At 44.6% G+C, this 20265-nt stretch overlaps 3 pseudogenes; 1 reads left to right on the top strand and 2 right to left on the bottom strand.

Annotated features, from left to right (window-relative positions):
* Positions 1-1484: 1484 nt before the first annotated feature.
* On the bottom strand, positions 1485-1604 carry LOC136646280 (5S ribosomal RNA; annotated as a pseudogene).
* An 8907-nt stretch (positions 1605-10511) lies between these two features.
* Positions 10512-10628, top strand: LOC136647245 (5S ribosomal RNA; annotated as a pseudogene).
* Positions 10629-17511: 6883 nt separating this feature from the next.
* LOC136647234 (5S ribosomal RNA) lies at positions 17512-17631 on the bottom strand (annotated as a pseudogene).
* Positions 17632-20265: the final 2634 nt, after the last annotated feature.

Here is a 20265-nt window from a genome sequence, read left to right on the forward strand (position 1 = left end):
AATGCCCCAGGGAGCACACCAGATAACAAGAGACCTGCAAGGCTTCCTGGGAATTGTAGTTAAGAACATAAGAACAGCCCCACTGGATCAGGCCATAGGCCCTTCTAGTCCAGCTTCCTGTAACTCACAGCAGTCCACCAAATGCCCCAGGGAATACATATCATTAAGGTTGTAGCATAGGTGAACATAAGAACAGCCCCACTGGATCAGGCCATAGGCCCATCTAGTCCAGCTTCCTGTATCTCACAGCGGCCCACCAAATGCCCCAAGGAGCACACCAGATAACAAGAGACCTGCAAGGCCTCCTGGGAATTGTAGTTTAAGAACATAAGAACAGCCCCACTGGATCAGGCCATAGGCCCATTTAGTCCAGCTTCCTGTATCTCACAGCGGCCCACCAAATGCTCCAGGGAGCACACCAGATAACAAGAGACCTCATCCTGGTGCCCTCCCTTGCATCTGGCATTCTGACATAACCCATTTCTAAATCCAGGAGGTTGCGCATACACATCATGGCTTGTACCCCGTAATGGATTTTTCCTCCAGAAACTTGTCCAATCCCTTTTTAAAGGCGTCCAGGCCAGATGCCGTCACCTTTAAAAAGGGATTGGACAAGTTTCTGGAGGAAATCAAGTGGTGATCACGTGAAACCAAGTGGTGTAACGATAGTAGTTACAGATTTAGGAGTGGCAGAAGTTCCTGAGCTGTATAAAACCCATGTCTTCTAGGTAATCATCACAAGAAATCATTTTTATAATCAGAATTGCCAGTCTGATTGTCTGAAATATTCTCATGGAGGTCTCATGAAATTATCAAGGATTTAACCCAGGGCCTTCCACATGTGCTGAGCTGTGATCCTTTCCTAAGGACCTGAGCAGGAAGAATTACGGTATATAATTAATGCAGAATGCTATCAATATTCACTGCAGCTTTGCTATATGATAGAAAACTAAATAAACCTCATTCCTCCCACTCTACTTTATTCAGTCCCACCCAAGGTCTGGTGTTAACAGAAGAACTCTATGATATCTAAGATGTAGTATTAGGATTACCGTAGGTAAGACAGCGTGAGTATAGCACCAGTGAAGCATGAATGTTGTCTGATTAGCATAATTAGAGTTCCTGCAATTATACAGTTCTCTCATTTAAATGAACACATTTGGTAGTGATAGAAAAAAAATAATGTTCTTAAAGGAAGCTAAGATTTCGCTTGCTGCATTTCACCCTGTGCACCCATATTTTTTTAGTTAAAAAAAAAAAGATTTTAAGTGTGATACTACAAGGCAGACAAGGGTGAAACAACAACTGCAGACGGGATTGGGGGTGAGCTGTCATCAATATGCTGATGCCTAGCTCTGTTTCTCCTTTTTATCTAATCCAGGTGAAGCAGTGGCTACCCTGAACACGTCTGGTGTTAGCAGTGATAAGAGCTAATAAATGGAAGGATTGGTTTTCAACCTTCAGTCTCAAAAGACTATGGTATAAGCCTACAGCACCCGGTATTTCCAGGCGGTCTCCCATCCAAGTACTAACCAGGCCTGACCCTGCTTAGCTTCCAAGATCAGACGAGATCGGGCACATGCAGGGTAACAGTTGCTAAATCCAGATTTTCAATCTATGCTGGAGAGGTTGTACTCCACCTTAAAGATTAGGCTCACAGCTTGGGGAAGGCATCTGATTTCAGAGCAATGGGGAGACAACAGGCGGAGGAGTCAGCAGCTGTGTCCACTGAATTTAAGCCCCCTTTCCAGCCTCAATTCTCCTGCAATCCACACAGGCTTGCACCAGTGATATCTAGGTGCAGGTCCAAGTAGACTCACTAGGCTGGAATCCAGGGCAAGGGATCAAATGTTTGATCCCTTGCCCCAAGGAAGCCTCCAAAAGCCAAAACTCCCTCACTGGATGCAGCAGAACCCATTTTGCTGCCTCCACATCACCATGCAGGGGGTTACAGTGGATTTGGCCTCCATATGCTTCCATTTTACTCTAGCGGCCCAGAATGGCTCTGAAGGGGAGGGGCTGCTCGCACGGCGGAGAGGCACCCTGCAAAACTTGGTGCTTTGCATCCCCTCTAGTTACGTTACTGGGGGTGCCTAGAAAGGAACAGTGTAGTTCATAGGAGTGCTTCACTTGGAGTTCTTGTCCAAATTGGACTTAGCCTTGCCCCCTTCAGAAACTGTACTTAATTGGGGTCCTAGAAAAAAAATACTGCTGTACTTCCAGGATAGCTTCCTAAGCTGGTGCAGCAAAGACCTATCTCCTAATCTCAGAAGTCAAGAGCACACAGGAGATATTGGCAGAAGACCTAATGACTTAAGTCATTACCTTAGAAGCCCATAATTGCAATGTATGGTTTCAAGTACCCCAAATCTGATTTTCAATTTCTTTTAGGACAAAGGTCCACAAAATGGATTATCAGAAACTCTCAAAAGGTAATTGATGCTGTCAATGGCTACGCTGATGCAGCCACATTCAAATCATGGATTTAGATCAGTCGAGTTCCTAATTGGTGCGTGTGTTTAAAGGATCCTATGAAACCAGAAATACAATTACAGCCAGTTCCTATGCATGTTTACTGAGCTATAAATTCCACTGACCGTCCAATCCCATGCAGAATTGGCCTGTCGCATGTAAGGGTTTACAACAACAGAACAGAGTTGCGGAATGGCAGAAGCTCTTTGCAACAACCAGCTCCGGTGCCTGACACTTTATTCCCCCGCCCCAATGTGTTTCAGGAGGAGGGTAACTGAATAGAATTAGCAAGTGGCATTCCAGGCTGATGCTGGAAACTACAATTCCCAGTAGGCAATATGATAAGGTGCATGGTGTTGGTGTAGCCAGAGGGGGTGCTAAGCATTAAGTTTTGCAGGGAGCCTCACCATGGTGTGCAAGATGCCCCTCCCCTAAGAACATAAGAACAGCCCCACTGGATCAGGCCATAGGCCCATCTAGTCCAGCTTCCTGTATCTCACAGAGGCCCACCAAATGCCCCAGGGAGCACGCCAGATAACAAGAGACTTGCAAGGCCTCCTGGGAATTGTAGTTAAGAACATGAGAACAGCCCCACTGGATCAGGCCATAGGCCCATCTAGTCCAGATTCCTGTATCTCACAGCGGCCCACCAAATGCCCCAGGGAGCACACCAGATAACAAGAGACCTCATCCTGGTGCCCTCCCTGGCATCTGGCATTCTGACATAACCCATTTCTAAAATCAGGAGGTTGCGCATACACATCATGGCTTGTACCCCATAATGGATTTTTCCTCCAGAAACTTGTCCAATCCCCTTTTAAAGGCATCTAGGCTAGACGCCAGCACCACATCCTGAGGCAAGGAGTTCCACAGACCAACCACACACTGAGTAAAGAAATATTTTCTTTTGTCTGTCCTCACCCGACCAACACTCAATTTTAGTGGATGTCCCCTGGTTCTGGTATTATGTGAGAGTGTAAAGAGCATCTCCCTATCCACTCTGTCCATCCCCTGCACAATTTTGTATGTCTCAATCATGTCCCCCCTCAGGCGTCTCTTTTCTAGGCTGAAGAGGCCCAAACGCCGTAGCCTTTCCTCATAAGGAAGGTGCCTCAGCCCCATAATCATCTTAGTCACTCTCTTTTGCACTTTTTCCATTTCCACTATGTCTTTTTTGAGATGCGGCGACCAGAACTGGACACAATACTCCAGGTGTGGCCTTACCATAGATTTGTACAACGGTATTATAATACTAGCCGTTTTGTTCTCAATACCTTTCCTAATGATCCCAAGCATAGAATTGGCCTTCTTCACTGCTGCCGCACATTGGGTCGATACTTTCATTGACCTGTCCACCAACACCCCAAGATCTCTCTCCTGATCTGTCACAAACAGCTCAGAACCCATCAGCCTATATCTAAAGTTTTGATTTTTTGCCCCAATGTGCATATGTGCCCCATATGTGCAATGTGCCCTCATATACATATGACTCTGTTTTGCACCCACTGCCCTGAATGACTCCAAAGGGGAAGGTAGGGGCTCCTTGCAGCCGCGGTGAGGGTCCTTGCAAAACTTAGTGCTTTGCACCCCCTCTAGCTACGCCAGCCATTTTCAACCAGTGTGCTATAGCACACTGGTGTGCCGTGAATGGTCTGCAGGTGTGCCATGGGAATTTGGGGAGGGTCATTTCTTAGTAGAGCCATTGAGGGATGTGAGCCTCCACCAACAGCATGGTGTGCCTTGTCAATGGTAAAAGAACTGATGGTGTGCCTTGACAATTTTAGCACCTTATCAGTGTGCCACAAGACAAAAAAGATTGAAAATCTCTGAGCTATGCCATTGGTGAGACCAGTACCTGAAAAGCCCACAAGCCTGAAGGCAAGCTGCTTGCCTGTGCTTGACTAGGCTAACGGGGGTGTGGCAATCCCTGCAGCAAAGGTGTGGGCATGAATTCTAGCAGCCAATATCACTGGGCAAGTGTGAGGGATCCATGGGGGAAAGGCCAGCTGAGAGGTGCTGGCTCTGCTATGGAGGGAGAGAGGTGGGAGGGCAGACAGTGGGAAACAAGGTAACATGAATGCGTGGGGGGAACACTGGGAGAGCAGGGAAGAGACAGGTAGGGGAGGTGGAAGACCACCTGAGGAGGGAGCCTTGAGGCAGCCTTGATGGAAGGAGCTGAGGGGACCCTGCTTGCTGGGCATAACCTCCTTAGGAGGTGCTGAATTGCCTGGATGGAAAGAGATACTGGGATACCCCTGCTCTGAGGCAGCCTTAAGGAATCTGTCCTCCCCTTGTTGCAAGGTCAAAAGCAAACTCAGTAGGCAAGAGTGGTGATAGTCTGCAAGCTTTATTTCGTTGACAGCAACGGTCTTCTCAAGGACTCCTGTCCAAAGCAAAGAGAGCAATGAGAGCCATGTGGGAGCTCTCAGAGCCCTCAGAGAGAGCAATTTTCCAGTGTGAGCCTCTCACTGGCTCCTTTGTTTGAGGAGACTTACATTTCTCATTGGCTGGTGTGTGACATCAGAGATGGGGGCTTTCTCAGGGTTGGCTATAGATAACTTTACAAGCATTTGATTGGTTGGTTTTAAGTTACAGATTCCAAAAAAGGCAAATACATACATTGAGACATATAGAAAACGTTGTTTCCAACAATCACTAGATGGCACTGTTTACTCAATTACTGCCTTTGGTATGTTTTGAGCTTATCTCTGACCACCAGTGCTATCTTTCCAAATTCCTTTCTGTCTGGTCTCATCAATCACTGTGGGCCAACCTCTGTTTAAACTAAGCCTTGTGGTCTTTTCTCTATTCTATGTGTGATTCTTTATATGTGACTTGTATAGTGGTACAAACAAACTAACCTCTTATTGTAAAAAGGATTTTAAGAATTCTTTCTCATTCATTTTAACTAAATCCAGCTCCTTCTATCAGCTTAGAGGCTCTCATTATGTTTTGGCATAATTAGGGGACTTTCTTAGGAATGTTATTTCTGTTATCTTTTGTCTAGCTCAGGGGTGCTCAAACTTTCAACTTTAGGGATGCTGGACCTTTAACAAGTGTATAGAAGAGAGAATTTCAGCAGGTGCAACTTGTCATCCCACAGATGACAAGCTGCAGCTGCTGAAATTATCTCTCCTACACAATTTTAAAGGTCCAGCATCCCTAAAGTTGAAAGTTTGAGCACCCCTGATCTAGCTGATGTTTGCAGGTGTCTGTATCTTCAGAAAACTCTATTTTAATTAGCAACAGATACACTGTCTTTGCTATGGCCTTTTTATCTAATGTTGCTAGTTTTCCTCATTAAAATGTTAGTGCTATCCCTCTAACCTGTGTATAACCTTTAGTTTTACTGCTTTTTGGTGCCAAGAGATATAACTTTTCCTATTTAATTGCTACAAGTGCATCCTGCTTCCTGGCTACTCCTTATCTGTCTTTCTTTGAGTTGTAAATCTGTCTCTGAGTTGTAACTAAATCTGTCACTTTGAGTTGTAACTCCCTAGTTCCAATTAAAAGTATAAGAGTCTTAACTGTGAGGAGTAACTTCATGCCACATTCTAGTGTCTCCTTGTTAGACTCTTTTTAATTAACTTTTGCCAGACATTTGCCTCTTAAAGTTACATTTCAGACTTGTGGCTTTAAGCTGTTTAATAACTTTTCACCTTTCTGTGTATTTTATGCTTTGATCAAACTATTCTAACAGCTAAAATTCACTTTAATCTACCATACATTGCTACTAACATTAATTTACACTTTTAAGCAATAATTATTAAACACTGAAGAATGCATGCAAACATTGGCACTTCTTATGATGCTTTGGTATGTTGCTTTGACATAATACATATACAAGACTTTTTGATTTAAAGAGAAGCCTAAATGAATATTTAAAAAATCCAAAAAGCCTTTTCTTGCCATGGGTTTCAGGTTCCCTGTTTAGTTTTCATTTACCATACTAGCAATTAAGCTTCAGATGGAAATTCCAGCTTCATACTCCCTTTTTCAGAGACAGCATTCACCTTATCTGATGCTTTGGCAGTTTGCCAAGAGACATTCCTTTCCTAATTTACAGCCTGTCTGCTGTTTGCAGTTTCAGACTTCTTCAGACATAGTGGATTTCATATTGTTTTAAGCATCACTTTCCCTATTTCTTAAACATATAAACTAATAATTTGTTTTAAACTAATTTAGCTATAAACACCCATAACATAGCATTAACATTTGCATAAATGATTAGTTTTAGCATAAATGGCTTGCTTTCATGGCCTTGTCTCACCCTAGAGCTTGAGCACCCCCACAACTGCCATCTCCAAAAGGAGGAGTCCATCATCAGCACGGACCTCATGCTATGGTACAACAGGGTTGCCATGCACTCTGCAAGTGGCTGGGCAGTGGTGACCGACCCACCACCAACCAACATTAAGCCAAGGGGAGCCCGCCCATTAATTGACATTGACTCCTACGTCTATGTAGGATCCCATGAGAACTCTGGACTGGTCTTATCCAGAACTCTTTCCCTATCCTTCAAAATTCCTCATGTGTTTAACGTAAGGAACAGCTCCCCAAATTTCTGACAGTGACCACACTTCTGACAGAGGCAGAAAGGCCTCCCCGGACAATCCAGGTGAGAGAAGCAGGTTCATATGGTAGGAAATGAATCTTTGGGTGTCCTCTGCTGAAGCCATTTGCCTTGAAAATGTTGCATTAAGTGAAATCTGATTCCATATCTACCAAGCTGTGAAAAGTGTAGCTCTTTTGTGTTCATCTTTTTTTATATCTTGCCTTTATTTCCTTTTCCCATTTTTTTAAATGGAGTCATCCATTCAAAGTCAGCCCAATTCAAACACAAGTCTTTAATTCCAAGGCCTGGGAAAACAATTGTATAGTCTGAAAATGACAGAGCTCAAAACAGACCGTGCTGCAAATCTGCTTTATTTCAACAAAGTCACCCTATCAGACAAGCACTCTGTTATCATTTGCATTGGAATATATTTGACTCTTCTTTCTCTGAGCAAATATTAATTTCGGGACACCTAATGGACAAAACGGAAGGCTCTGAAGTTCTGTTTTGAAAAAGGTTTAGGATATTCCAGGCAATCAGACTGGCAATTCTGATTATTAAAATGACTTCTTGTGATGATTGCCTAGAAGACATGAGTTTATATAGCTCAGGAACTTCTGCCATTCCTAAATCCGTAACTACTATAGTTACAGCACTTGATTTCTTTGAAAACATAATGTGATACTAATGCTGGGGGTTCTGTTTAGCCCAAACATCTGCAGAGATGCTGGGTTAGGTCTGCATTGTTTCATATGATACTGTTTCATCGCAGCTACTACCGAAGACTCCCAGAGCTTGGCACTGGAACAGTGAAGCAGGTCTTATATATGGGGGCAGGTATACCGCACCTGAGAACGCCATTCATAAACCCAGCAATAACCAGGAACGTCACACTTTTAGACCTCTGTGAATTGATTTCCCCTCCAGGTGTCACCCTCTAATGACGTTGGTACCTAACTAGCTTGTTCTTTGCTTTGACCGGGCTGTTGTTGGGCTCTCCAGAGTCTAGCTGCCTGTGGATCTCAAACAGGATAACAGATCATGAGCTAACACAGCAGCTGACTTTTTGAGGGGGTGCTGGGGGACTAGTTTGCCATGGTATATCAGCTGGCTGTTTGGTATTTAACTGCTCATGTAAGCTTCTGAGCTTACTGGATACTTTACCTACCCTTCAAAACCTCTCTAGTCTAGGCAGTGGCATCGCTAATGATCGTGTAGCCCGGTGCAAAGCTCAAAATGTTGCCCCAGAAGTGATATCACAACCAGAAGTGACATCACATCCGGGCTTTTTAAAAAGTGAAAATTGGGAAGAACCCACCTTCCCCCCCCCCAGCAGCTCACGACCCACTTGCTCTACTACCTCCCCCCAATCAGTGGCATAGCTAAGGCATCTATCTGCTACCTGGGGTCAAAGAAGATTTTGTAGCCCCCCCCCAATGATAAAATCAAATTTAATTAAGTAAATAAATAAAAAGTTATTGGTTCCATGCTGTATCATAATAGCATCTCATTGGCACTCAGAAAAAAATCTGTCTTACAGGTCAGTTTGGAGTTAAGCACTTTTTGTTCCACAAGATGGTTGTGTTTTCATTTTTTAGTTAATTGGCCATAACTTTTGATAGAATACAGATATTCCAGTGCAGTTCTCTTATATATAACATGATGGTATTATTAATACATACCAAGATTTTTACAATTTTGGTCACTACTGTCAAGTTCAGCTTGTTGCCCCCCTAAAGCTTGATGCCCGGTGCAACTGCTACCCCTTGCACCCCCTTAGCTATGCCACTGAGTCTAGGCTACCAACTGATGTGGGATGCTGAACAAGAGCCTCCTTGGTGATAGGAAGATCCAAAATAGGTGGAAAAATAGGCAAAAAATAATAATAAAAGGAAAATCAGGAATTTTCACCATATATGAGAATGCTACTACTTAAAGTTTATGTAACAATTTCTGAGGGCACAAGACATTTTGCATATATTATCCTTACAGCTGCCCTGGATGGTAAGTATTCTGATCACCACATTGCCACTGAGACTGAGAACGGCTTGCCTAAGGTTACCTAGTGAGTCAGTTTTGATTTGTAGCTCAGGGCGCAATCCTAACCCCTTATGTCAGTGCTTTCCAGAACTGGCATAGCGGTGCCAATGGGACATGTGCTGCATCCTGCAGTTGGGTGTCACTCACGGAGGCCTCCTCAAAGTAAAGGAATGTTTGTTCCCTTACCTCAGAGCTGCATTGCCCTTATGTCAGTGCTTTCCAGCACTGACATAAGGGGTTAGGATTGTGCCCTCAGTGTGTTATGGCCCAATCCTAATAAATCCCTTCTCCAGAAGAACACATGATCTCCTGGTACATGCAAAAGTGATGTAAAGCACTTTGCAACAGAGCTTCTAGTTGGCATGCCAGCAGGAAGGCCAAAGTCTTCCCATGTGTGTTGGCGGTTGCAGGGACACCTGCTGGACTAGGTAAGTAGTCCTAGGGATGAGGGAAGGGGAGGGTGGAATGGGGCAGGGGAAAGGCAGCAACAGGGGTGGGCGGATTGTGCCAGGGAGGGCAGCAGGATTGGTGACACTGGCACACACCCTATCCTATTCCCTTTCCCAGGCCCAATGTGCCTGCACAAATCAACTTGGACTTGGACCTGTGATATTGCCGCCACAGGTTCGAGCTGACCCATTTTAGCTGCTGGCGCTAACCCTGGGGCTAACCCTGGGGTAAAGGGGACAAATGTCCCCTTACCCCTACGAGATCTCCAGCAGCCAAAATTCCCCCAAAGGATGCGGGTTAGTTTGCGCCTAGGCGCTGCATCGCCACAAAAAGTTTTGGTTAGGACTGTGCTGTTAGATACTATGTTACACCAGCAGTTGAAGAAAGCTGGCTGTGTTACTAAGTAAATTGAGTTTTCCTTAAACCCGTTTCTGCTTGGTCCACAGGTGTACATGTTTGGTCCCTGTTGTGTATATGCAACGTTGGGCAGAAATGGCTTAAAGCAAAACTTAAGGCAAGTTTGCAGGGTGGTCCCCTGTGTAGGCAAGACACCTACACTGTTTTCAGGATTGCTAGTGTTACTGAAATTCCTTTGACTTTCGTCAATATCACTATAGATGCTGACGGAGAATCCCGCAGATGCACATTGCCATAGGATTGTCATGACAATTCATACCAGGAAGAGGACCCTTTTTAACGGCTAAGAGGATGCAGACCATTATTTGATCCAGGCTAACAAAACCTGATCCTTACCCATTAAGAGCCCCATAAGATGAGCACGACACTGATTGACCCCCTCCTTTTGGCTGATTGATTATTTAATAATAATAATAAGACAGAGCACAACACTGATTGACCCCCTCCTTTTGGCTGATTGATTGCACTAATATTGAAATATCTGTGGCCATAAATTATTTTCAAGGAAAGTGAAGTGGAAAGGGTTATAAAAACAGAACTGAGCAATAGGGTAACCCCTCTTAAGTGTGTGTTTATTGGCAGCAACTGTTACCCTGCACGTGCCTGATCTTGTCTGATCTCAGAAGCTAAGCAGGGTCAGGCCTGGTTAGTACTTGGATGGGAGACCACCAGGGAATACCGGGTGCTGTAGGCTTAGACCATAGTCTTTCGAGACTGAAGGTTGCTAACCAACCAACCATTGGTGTAGACATGTGCTGGCTTTACTGAAAGAAAGCAGGACATGGCAAAGGAAATATACATTAATACACTGTGTAGCAAGGCTGGGATGAACCCAGCTGGGATGAACTCCAGAGGTTCAGACAGATTTAACCTAAAACTAATGATTTCAATATCAAAATATGTTTTGATGCCTTCTGGCAAGCATGTTATTTTGCTGAAACTATTGAGCTTTGAGAATGATTGTAGTCTTATGGCCCAAACCTATCTGTGCAATAGGCTGGCAGATCCTTGGAGCCAAAGGATCTCTCCAAACTGGCAGAATGGGCAGCAAAATGGCAGATGCGTTTCAATGTAAGTAAGTGTAAAGTCATGCACAATGGGGCAAAAAATCCCAAAACATGATCTGAGGCCACATGATACAGTCACTTTACTGAAACTAAGCAAGTCTGAGTTTGGTCTGTGTCTGATGGAAGACTACCTGGGAACTGAACGTATGTCACCTTGAGTTCCATGATGAAAGAAAGGCAAGTAATATACAGGGTGTCCCTCACTATCTGTGGGGGGTTCTCTGAACCCCTTTGGATACAGAAATCCACAGATGTTCAAATCAGTGGGTTTGGGGCTCCTAAATCCTCCATAAGAACATAAGAACAGCCCTGCTGGATCAGGCCATTGGCCTATCTAGTCCAGCTTCCTGTATCTCACAGCTCTGAATCTGATCAGAGCTATGCTTCAAAAACAGGACAAAAACCACTTTTCAAAAAACAGAAATAGCTATTTTCAGCCTTCTTGATACCTCAAAAGGTCTTCTGAGGGCCAAAAAAGATGAGAAGGATGGAAGTCATACTTTTCAACCCTCAGAAGGCCTTTGGATAGTCAGGGAAGCCATGCACAGCCTCCCTGGTCCCCAGAAGGTCCTCAAGACCTGGCCAGGGCATAGCTTTGGTTGACTATTCACGTAAGCTTATTCACGTAAGCAGGAATTTAGCCTCAGCCAAGTTTTCTTAAGCCAGCCTAAGCAAAACACATTAAAGTCAGTGGGATTTCAGCAGCCGAACTGCATGCCAGTTTGCAGCCCAAGAAAACAAGCCCCATAATCAAACACTAAAGGAAGTAATGCGAGTGGGTCCATTTATGCTTTCTCCGTGACTGACAGGAGCTGTCTGCTCTCTTTCAAAGACAATCTCAGGGGCTAAAAAAGAAAAAAAAAATCGATGGCAGGTTGAATTTGTGTCCTGAGTTCTCTGACATATCACCCATTTAATGAAGGGATTTGACGGGTCAAAGCCACACACGATAAATACACCTCCGTTTACACGCAGCCATTTAACAAGGTCATTTTGAAATGATCCATCAAGTACATTGTGCAGGTGCTTTTGGAAGATGGAAGGTAATGGAACATTTCATCCAAGGCTCCATCACCAACAAAATGTGGAAAATTGCCTGGCTGAAGAACGGAGTGCGGCAGTGAAGGCAGAGGAGCCTTTATGGCAGCGGGGAAGGGAAGCACATGGAAGATGCACCCACATTTCTCCTCCTTCACCGTTCTTTAGGGAAGCTGCCCTTCTGATGGGTCTCATCAGGGTGGAGATGTCGCAAACACTTGGTGTGTGTGTGTGTGTGTGTGTGTGTGTGTGTGTGTGTGTGTGTTCAAAATATTAAACTCCCTTCAAGAAACATTTGGGATTGAAGGCTATTTTTCACTGGTTAAGGCAGAGGCTCAGAAGTCACAGTGCAATCCTATGCATGTGTACTCAGAAGTTGGTTGTTGGCATCCTTCAGTCTCGGAAGACTGTGGTGTCACGCTCTGAATGGTGGTTCTGCAACAGAGTGTCCTCTCCAGTGCATGAAGCCTGGGTAAAGTAGGTATGGAGGATAGGCTGTTACCCATGCAACAAATCCCCCCTCTCCATGTCGCTGAAATGGTACAATGGAAAGGCAGAGGCCAATATGGTTGGCTCCAGCAGCGTCACAGGAGTTGCCAGAACGTGACTGTGTTCAGCCATGAACTGCCTCAGGGACTCCGGCTCCAGATTTTGCCTCGAGGTTGACTCCTGAAGCCTTTTCCATAACTGGATGTAGCCACAAGGCAGTGGAGGTTTGGGATCAGAGTTTTCCTTCTCTCAGATGAGCTGCCTTCCCAGGCTAACGAGGCCCATCTCCCCGGTGGCTGTTTAGTCGCTTCTTATGACAAGTACAGCCAAACTGAGGGCCTATTCTTATCCTCAGCCCCCAGTACTTACTCAGAAGTCATGCCAAGCCATTGGCAACCTTCAGTCTCGAAAGACTATGGTATCGCGCTCTGAAAGGTGGTTCTGGCACAGCGTCTAGTGTGGCTGAAAAGGCCAATCCGGGAGTGACAATCCCTTCCACACCGGGAGCAAGTGCAGTCTGTCCCTGGTCTGTCTCCCTGGCTATGGGCCTTCCTTCTTTGCCTCTTGGCCTCAGACTGTTGGCAAAGTGTCTCTTCAAACTGGGAAAGGCCATGCTGCACAGCCTGCCTCCAAGCGGGCCGCTCAGAGGCCAGGGTTTCCCACTTGTTGAGGTCCATCCCTAAGGCCTTCAGATCCCTCTTGCAGATGTCCTTGTATCGCAGCTGTGGTCTACCTGTAGGGCGCTTTCCTTGCACGAGTTCTCCATAGAGGAGATCCTTTGGGATCCGGCCATCATCCATTCTCACGACATGACCAAGCCAACGCAGGCGTCTCTGTTTCAGCAGTGAATACATGCTAGGGATTCCAGCACGTTCCAGGACTGTGTTGTTTGGAACTTTGTCCTGCCAGGTGATGCCGAGGATGCGTCGGAGGCAGCGCATGTGGAAAGCGCTCAGTTTCCTCTCCTGTTGTGAGCGAAGAGTCCATGACTCGCTGCAGTACAGAAGTGTACTCAGGACGCAAGCTCTGTAGACCTGGATCTTGGTATGTTCCGTCAGCTTCTTGTTGGACCAGACTCTCTTTGTGAGTCTGGAAAACGTGGTAGCTGCTTTACCGATGCGCTTGTTTAGCTCGGTATCGAGAGAATGTGTGTCGGAAGTCCCACTATATTCAGGGGTCCCTACTCACAGGGAAGTGTGTATAGGATTGCAACCTCAGTCTCCCAGTACATGTTTCCCCTCAACCCACACTGCAGCTAAACTATCTTGGGTGCTTACTAGTATGAGTGAGCACTCTTAAAGGACCTGTAGTTTCAGTGGAGAGTAACCTTATGGTGGGAGGGACCAGCTATCCCATTGCAAGTGAGTGCTTTACAGCCCATTGAGGGCGTGCTCCTGTAGCCTCTGTTCGGTTATAACAAATGTCTGTCCCAGCTGTGATTTTGCACCTTGCATAGAAACATGGCATTCCTCTTTCCTGAGCTCTCCTCCTCTTTCCTCATCCCACCCAGTAATTTGCAGCTTCCCTTACTAACCTCTTGGCCCCTTTAGGTAAACAGACTGTTTTACATAGAAAGCTAACATCTCAGTCTACATCTTTTTTCCTCCTCCTCCCTTGTCCCCTTCCTTTATTCATGTGCCCCCCTCTCCCATTTTAGAAAATTACTTTAATCTGTCCTTTCCTCTTATTGCATGTGGATCTCCACAATAAATCCTACTGTGTTGCACTTTTGTCTCTGTCTCTCACATCATTGTTGAATGCCATGATCCATTGGGGTGTGCCATGAGCCAATTGTAAAAAGTTGGTCCCCTGCGTGTGCATAACATCACACATGTCTTAGAGCACATCCGGTAACACAGTGAAGGTTCACACACTCTGGGCTCTGTCTTTATCCAAGCAGCCTAGTCCTTTTTCCTTTGGTGGTGTGGTTGGTACAACAGCTAATTGGTGAGGGAAGATGCAATTCATCAAAAGCATGTGACTGAGATCCCTCAAGTCTTAGGACTGGCCTTGGCTCCACCAGTTTCTATCCTTCATGCTGCAATGCCCAAAGGGCCAAAACCCATTCTGGGCACTGAACAAGCAATTACTCTAACAGTGATCACAGTATGCATTTCTAGTGGAACTTAGAAGAGGTAAGCAAAGTGGGATGTTTGGCACAGAAAACATCTGAATGTTGAGGAATGGAATGAGTGGATTTGGCTCCCTCCTACCACTTTCTTCCTCTTCAGAAATCTGCATTGCAATATATCGTATTCCCAACCGAACTGCCAAGAACTGTAAATTGCTGATGAATATATATATATATATATATATATATATATATATATATATATATATATATTAGTGGCTCCGAGATGTAATAAAAGACTAATTAACAATTAAATAGGAAGGCTCAATGCCATTTACATGGATTGTTGCATTGATTTCCAGGGCATTGCGTTTCCAGAAGTATGCTGCTGAATGGTAAGGATTTCAATGAATAACCAGACGCCCCTGGAAAAGAGGAAAAGCAGGTGAGGCTGCTGGGAGCCCAACAGGCTGTGATCCAAAGGCAGGCTGCTGCGGTCAAAGGACCCCGTGCTCGAAGGTGTTTTGGAGCAGGCCATGCAGTTACGCAGGCACTGTGTGGCAGGGTCTTGTGACCCCTGAGCAGCTCCCAACCCCATCAGCTCATGTCAGGTGAACGTGTGGTGATCCTTGCCTGCAGCAGTAAGTTTTGACTCAGGGTCTGACGGAAGGAACTTCTGAAGGAATGATAGTTTTCTTCTTCTTCATTGTGTTCTCCATTTGTTTTTGCTGTTAAACACTTGATCTATTGAGGCTGCAATCCTAACCACACTTTCCTGAGAGTAAGCCCCATTGAACAAAATAGGACTTACTTCTGGGTAGACCTGGTTAGGATTGTGCCCTAAGTTGTCCAGTCATTAACTTCATAAAATCACATCCATTTTCTTACATTTGTTTTTTGTTGGAGGAGGGTTTATAGTTGCAGCAACAGTGGACTTTTTTCTTAATAATAATTTTCTTAATAATAATAATAATTATTATTATTATTATTATTATTATTTTTTATAATTATGCAATATAATTATATTACAAAAATTATATTATATTATATTAATTTATATTATTAAATTATATTTTATATTTTTATATTAAATTATATTATAATAATTAATTAATTAATTATAATAATAATTATTATAATATTATTATAATTATAATATAATATTATAATATATATTTATATATACATAAATATATAAAATATAATATATTTATATATATAAATATAACTTTATTTATATTATATATAATATATTTATAATATAATAATATAAAATATAATTATAATAAATAATAAATAATATAATTATATTATAATAAAAATGTTGTTGTTGTTGTTGTTGACTCAATGTCTAGATAAAACAAATCAACCAAAATACCTGCCTGTGCGAAAATGTAATACTAATTTTTCACACAAAAAGTAAGTAATTTTGTTTTTGACTAGATTTTGTATATACTCGCCTATCGTGTCCTTTCCAAGGACCTAGGATAGGTACCTATTTTTTTTTATGTTGTTGCATTACAAATATTACATGTAGGCCTAGCAAGGAGGCCTTTTGTAATTGAAGGACGGTGCTTGTGCTCATCCCGATGGCATCCAAGTGCTTTTCCAGGTATTTTGGGATAGCAACCAAGGCCGCTATGACTATTGGGACTATTCTTGCTTTTTTGTGCCACATTTTTTCAATTTCTATTTGCAGGTCTTTATATTTGGTGATTTTCTCCAGTTCTTTATTTTCTCCTCTATTGTCACCAGGTATTGCAATGTCTACTATCCAGACTTTCTTATACTTCTTGCCAATGATGGTTATGTCTGGTGTGTTGTGTGGGAGATACTTGTCAGTTTGTATTCTAAATCTCAGAGCACTTGGACTTCATCATCATCATCATCATCATCATCATCATCATGGGGTAGGACTCAAGTCATTTTGAGTCCTGACTCTTTTTTAAAGTCACTGATCCTGAGCAATGAGTCAAGTTGGGGTCAGCGATGTCCGTGTCTCAAGTCAAAACAAGTCACAAAAAAAACAGTTTGTTTTCACAACTTGAGTTGCATCAAGCAAAGTGCCCATCCCTAATGATATCCATAACAAAGAGTTGGGTACAGACATGATCTTGATTTAAGCTCAGCTGAACAGAAGTTGTATTTCTGGCCTCACAGATGCTAAAATAATTATGTACCTGCTAAATTATTGATAAATGTGTAAACATGAACAAGCAGCAGCTCTTTAAGAGGGTTTTCTCCCCACTGTTAAAATCAGCTCACAGATTCATTATGGAAACTATACGAAGACATGCTAATTGATTCGTTGCATTATCAGGCAATAATGCAGGGGCTGTTTAAAATCTATTTGTTAAATGACATCTTAGTGCTGCAGAAGTCATGATACTAATGAGCCTTTGAAACGAACCAAATTCAAGCCCCAAGAGAGACTGGAGTATTTTAATTACCGATGAGCTTCATTTTTGTGGGTTCGTGCTGGAGAACCTTTAGTCAAGCTGCAAAGCAAACCACACACAACTTTAAAAAGGGGTTCTCTGCTTTTGGCCCAGTCCTGGACTAATCTCAGCTCAGCAAATGCTATGCAAAAGCCCCCAAGGCTGCTTTTTGAAGCTTCAGGAAAGCTCCTGAAGTTTGGGAGCTGTGCAATCTCTGAGTTCGTCTCACCAAGCTGAGCAAAACTCAGCCTGTTCAGTTCATTTGCATGTGGGATGTGCACATGGCAGTCTTTGGATCAAGCTAGACCTGGCATCTGGGACCAGGTTCCTTTATATGGTGACAGTGTTGCCCAGATCCTCCACTTTGGAGGCCAAGTAGGCTCCATTGTGAAACTAAGGGCGCAATTTTAACTTGAAGTTAGGCTGGTGAGACTTATAGGTTGGCAACCTTCAGTCTTGAAAGACTATGGTATAAGCCTACAGCACCTGGTATTCTCAGGCGGTCTCCCATCCAAGTACTAACCAGGCCTGACCCTGCTTAGCTTCCAAGATCAGACGAGATCAGACATGTGCAGGGTAACAGTTGCTGCTGGTGAGACTTGCACCAGCACTTTTGCAACACTTTGGAGGCAGTTAGACTGGGACAAGGGAGTTGTGGGCCCCAGTGAGTTTGTGTCAACCAAGCTTGGCGAATGCAGGTGTCAGGGGAGGGTGGGGAGGAGGCAGGGAGGAGGTGGGAGGGAGGGGTTCTGGGGCGGGGGGAGAGCGGGTGGTGGACGTTCTTGGGGGTGGGCAGGCAGGGAGCAGGAGGTGGTGCCAGGGTCCGGCGGTTATGCCGGATCCTAACCCTGTTACTGGGTGGCCTGGGAATTGGCCTGCCTGTTCCAGCACAAGTTAGGACTGCGCTGTAAATGGCAGAAGGCCAGAGTCTGCACCAAAGAATTCTGGTTCAGCAAAACAGAAGCTGTGGCTATATGGAAAATAAGCACGAGTTTTATACAAATGCCTTGTCCCGCTCTAGGAAATTAAAGAGGCAAGTAAAACAATAAGGACCTTAGCTAGTTGTAAACAGGCAGAGTGCTACCTTAGGTAGTTCAGGCAGAACCTGAAGCCTTTGGATTGCTCTCTGGCAGTAGCATAGCTAGAAGGGGGGCAGAGCACTAAGTTTTGCAGGGAGCCTCTCTCTGCGGCATGCAAGCTGCCCCTCCCCCTCCCCTGCAGAGCCATTCTGGGCAGGGGAGCAAAACAGACGTGTTTGCCTCCATTTTGCTCCCCCACCCAGAATGTCTTTGAAGGGGAGAGGGAGGGGTAACTTGCACACCACTCCCTGCAAAACTCAGTGCTTTGCACCCCCTATAGCTATGCCACTGCTCTCTTTCAGGGCCTTTCCCATCCTATTTCTAGATTTTTTAAAATTGCGTGTGTTAATACGCCTGTGTCTGCAGCCATTCTCTGTGACTGGCAATGGCCTGTTGCCTTGAGTGAGCCTTTTATCAATACAATAATACCTCCCATAATGCTGCTTCATCCAGCACTGGTTTGTTAATGTTCCCTTACCCAGAAGAGACTGGGGGTGACGTGATGAAGTCATTACATCACCCCTGAATGCCTGGGTCACTGAGCAGCAGAAGGTTAGCCATGCACTGGGTGACGTTCTGCCTCTGCAAAGAATTGCATTCCTCTGAGCTCTCCTGCTTCCTTTTGATTACCCTAAATGCAAATGGAGGGACTTCCTCATTGGGTTCCGGCATGCCTCACTTTCAAATTTCTGGCAGCAAGCTTAAGAATAGTCCCACCCTCTCAGAAGACTTACTGTCTCTGCTGCAAATGTGGGAGATTTCCCAACGCCCTGAACAACAGAGATGCTCTTCCTCACTGCTTGGTCTGGTAGCCTTCTCCCAGAGCTGGCTTCAGTGTTGGGGCAACGCTAGGGTCTGCCAGTTCACAAGGCGCAATGCCAGTCACCCACCCCTGCCAGCTTTGTTGGTTGTTGCCAGCACAAATCAGGAGCTGGATCCCTGCCAACTGCACCTTTGTTTGGATTTAAACTATAACTACTTGGGGAGTCAATTGTGACTGTGAAGCAGGGTATTGATGCCATCAGTCCATTTTGCAAGCCCTTAACGAAGCCTTGCTTTGAAGAGACCTTGTGTAGGTACTCTTGCGATGCAAGTTTAAAATATGCCATTGGATCATACAGTTTCTAGTTTAAAATAGTAGATCATACAAGACTGATCTTGTATTCCTGGGGGCTAGGGATAAGAATAGGCTCTCAGTTTGGCTGTACTTGTCGTAAGAGGCGACTAAACAGCCACCGGGTAGATAGAACACGTGCGCCTGGGAAGGCAGCTCATCTGAGAGAAGGAAAACTCTGATCCCAAACCTCCACTGCCTTGTGGCTACGTCCAGTTATGGAAAAGGCTTCAGGAGTCAACCTCGACGCAAAATCCAGAGCCGGAGTCCCTGAGGCAGTTCATGGCTGAACACAGTCACGTTCTGGCAACTCCTGCGACGCCGCTGGAACCAACCGTATTGGCCTCTGCCTTTCCATTGGACCATTTCAGCGACGTGGAGAGGGGGGATTTGCTGCATGGGTAACAGCCTATCCTCCATACCTACTTTACCCTGGCTTCATGCACTGGAGAGGACACTCTGTTCCAGAACCACCATTCAGAGTGTGACACCATAGTCTTCCAAGACTGAAGGATGCCAACAACAACAACAAGACTGAAATGAGCCCACCTGTGTTGTACGTTAACCACTACTGCTATTTCTCACTGTGCCCAGTAGGCTGACTCTCTGCTTAGATAGATTTGCTTATAGCACAACCACTACAAAATTGCAATACTTAGTGCATTTCGATAGTTACTTAAGAACATAAGAGACTTATTTTTTAGTTTTCCATCTTCCCTCCAATGCTCAATCCCTAGATTCTCTAGAACAGTGTTTCTCAATGTTTGTCCCCCACTGTACCGTTTTGCATGCTCCACCTATTGAAATTACCACTAGAAGCAACTGGCAATGACATCATTGCCAGTTAATTCTAGATTGAGAGGCCAGGCACAAGATGATAAACACGGTGAAAGGCTCAGGGCAGATGGGAAGGCTTTTCTGAGTGCATGAAAAGTGCACACTGGAGCACTGCCCACCAAGCCTCTTATTGCTCCTTGCATTGCTGGTCTTGCTGCCAGGCAGTGGGAGGACTGGGGATCCTCTGAGTACCACCAG

Source organism: Tiliqua scincoides, chromosome 3 (assembly GCF_035046505.1).
Source record: "Tiliqua scincoides isolate rTilSci1 chromosome 3, rTilSci1.hap2, whole genome shotgun sequence".
Taxonomy (NCBI): domain Eukaryota; kingdom Metazoa; phylum Chordata; class Lepidosauria; order Squamata; family Scincidae; genus Tiliqua; species Tiliqua scincoides.